Raw genomic sequence first — 3129 nt, 5'->3', positions numbered from 1 at the left:
TTACCATTGTTTCTTTTGTTACTTCACTTGCATTCCTCCAATCTACAATGCCTTCTTTTCTAAAAAATTTGGTTTTATTTTTGTAACTATTTTAATCTAATTTCTGAGAACTAGAATGCTCCTCTTGTTCCTTTTAATGATATCGGTGGTTTTCTGAGACTATAACCTAAATTGAAGCGCCTCAAGCAATTTTTAAACTGGTGGAAAGAAATCATTTCAAAAATATGTTTGCCAACATTCGTGATGTTGAATCTCTGCTCACTAATCTTGAAGATAATTAGATGAATCTTCCTAGCTCTATTTTGAGCTTGGACTTAAATGTAGCTAGGCTTAGGCTTTCTCAACTTCAACACATGAAAGTGGTCTGTTGGAAACAAAAAGCTTCTATTAAATTTCTTCAACAAGGGGAAACGAATACTAATTATTTTCATGCTATTGTCAATAGAAACAACCTTCGTAATCATATTTTAAAAATTAGTGATAACAATAACTTCTTTTCTTCGGAATGTCTTATTAATAATTCTAATATTAAATACTTCTCTACTCTGTTCAATATTACTACTTCAGATTTGATGCAATTTATGGATCCTAATATCCCCAGTTTTATCAATGAGGACCATAACCTATTTATTTGTAAATGCCCTAATATGGAGGAAATCTCTACGGTAATCCAATCTATGAATTCAGACTCTATTTCGGGTCCAAATGGTCTTAATAATATATTTTTCCAAACAGCTTGGAGTGTGGTTAAAAGTGATTATTGTAGTGATGTTTGTACGTTTTTTAAGGCCAACCTCATCTTATGTATTTAACTAGCTCTTTTATTGCCTTAATTCCTAAATAAGATAATCTGGTTAGATTAGATGACTTTTGTCCCATTAGTATATGTAACTTCCTTAATAAATATTTTTTTAAAATTTTATCTAAACTTCTTTGAAATATTCTTCCTCTTATTATTTCAGAGAATCAAATGGGGTATATTAAAGGTTGAAGCATTGTGGATAATATCTTACTTGTTCAAGAGCTTGTCAACGACTTGCATTTGAACTCTTATGTGCACAATTTAATTCTTAAACTATATATCACTTAAGCCTATGGTAATATCAATTGGGAATTTATTTACCTTGTCCTAAGAAGGTTTGTTTTTTGTAACAAGTTTATAACCGTTATAGTTAACTCTATTAATAATTGTTATTTTTTATCCTTATTAATAGAAGTCGTGTGGCTTCTTTAAGTCTATCAAAGGTGTGCAGCAAGGTAGCCCTTTATCTCCTGGTCTGTTCATTATTGCTAATGAATATCTTTCTTGGTCCCTTAACTTTCTTTACGTGAATCACAACATATAACATTTTATAACCAAGTGTGATGTGAGCATATCTCACTTGGCTTTTCTTGATTACTTCATCATATTTTCTAATGGCTCTATTACGTCAATCGAACTTATCAAATGAGTGTTAAATAACTTTGAAATTTTAATTGGTCTTCATTTCAACCTTAATAAAAGTTATTCTATTGTAGGGAAAGGTGTGTGTTCCTCTCAAATAAATAAGATCATCAATATCTTTAATGTTCTCACCAAATCCCTCCCTATTAAATACTTAGGGTGCACATTTTCAAATGGAAGAAGAACTCTCATCTATTTGATGATATTTTCAGTGGACTGTGAAAAAGGTTGGATAGCCAAGACTTTCACTTGCTTTTAATGGGTGGTGGATACACATTAATCAAAAGTGTATTATGCTCTCTCCGTATGTACGTTTTCCAATCCATAAATCCTATTGTTGTTTTGTGCCTTAAATTAGAGTTTATTATTAAAAAAAATTTAGAGGCCCTAATAGTTCAAAGTCTTCCTTCCTTTGGTTTTCTTAGAACAACTTGTGCTACCCTATTGATGAAGGAAGGGGCTTGGGTGCAAGTCATTCTTATACTAAGCTCATTGTTTCTCAATTAAGCTTCAATGGTTGTTTCACATCAGTACTAGTTTATGAGAAAAGTTCTAAAGTAGGAAATGTTATCTTAGTATTCATCTTTCTTTAGCCTCGTTTCAAAGTAGTGACTCCTCAGTTTGGAAAACACTATGTAAAGTAAGATGGATTGCGGAGGCTTTCATTAAGTGGGGTTTTGATAAATGCAACATTTTTTTTCTGGCAAGATAATTGGCTCGGGTGTGGCTCACTTGTCTCCTAGTTTAATTCTCATTCTACTTCCTCTTGGAAAGTTCACCAATCTTTCAATGGTGGGGTGTGGAATATCCAATTACTTCTGGAGTTCATTCCCCCGTGCTTAGTTGATCTTACCTCCCAACTTCAAATATTTTAAAATTTTCATGATAAATGATGTTATTTGCTTCGGCTAATGTTTCTTTTCTTTTAAAGAAGTCTAGAATCCGTGTCGTAATAAGAAAGGGATAAATAATAATTTTTCCTCCTTTTGGGGCATAACTATCTCTCCATCCTTCTAATTCTATCTCGGAAGATCATACATAAATTCACATAATTCTTACCTGTGGATTCGAACCTTCAACGACGTGGTATATCTATAGCCTCTAAATGTCAATGTTGCTCAAACATGGAGGAGTTTCAACACCTTTTTGTTTAATGTCGCATTGCTACATTCATTTGGAAATTGATGGATTCAATCTTCAATAAAAATTGCATTCAACCTAATATTCCTTAAATTTGCTTTTAAGCAATTGGTTAGCCTTTACTCCCACAAATTATAGGAATCATATTATTCATACTATATTAGGTATTTTTATGTGGTTCATTTGGAATGCTAGGAATAGCTCAAAGCATCGGAACATTAAGATGGATGAATCTTCTATCTTTTCTAATATTTCTCTTAAAATTAACTTCTTAATTAGAGCCAATTTAATCAGTTCTAAATTATTTGAAGGATTTTTTCATACTCTGTCTGTGTTTAGTCTTCCAGATTTAGAGCCTCATGATCCTTACTTAGTTAAGGCGAATTGATATGCTCTTAGGTTTGGGTGGGTGAAATCCAATACGGGTGGCTTAGTATCCAATGTATCTGGCAAGTTTGGAGGTATCTTGAGGGACCATATGGGTGATTTTGTAATTGTTGTTGCCAGTCCAATTAATACTTCTTTCAATATTTATATTGAATCAT

Source organism: Phalaenopsis equestris, unplaced genomic scaffold, assembly GCF_001263595.1.
Source record: "Phalaenopsis equestris unplaced genomic scaffold, ASM126359v1 Scaffold000399, whole genome shotgun sequence".
NCBI classification, from domain to species: domain Eukaryota; kingdom Viridiplantae; phylum Streptophyta; class Magnoliopsida; order Asparagales; family Orchidaceae; genus Phalaenopsis; species Phalaenopsis equestris.
The sequence above is the reverse complement of the archived record's forward strand: the minus strand, read 5'-3'. Positions refer to the sequence as shown.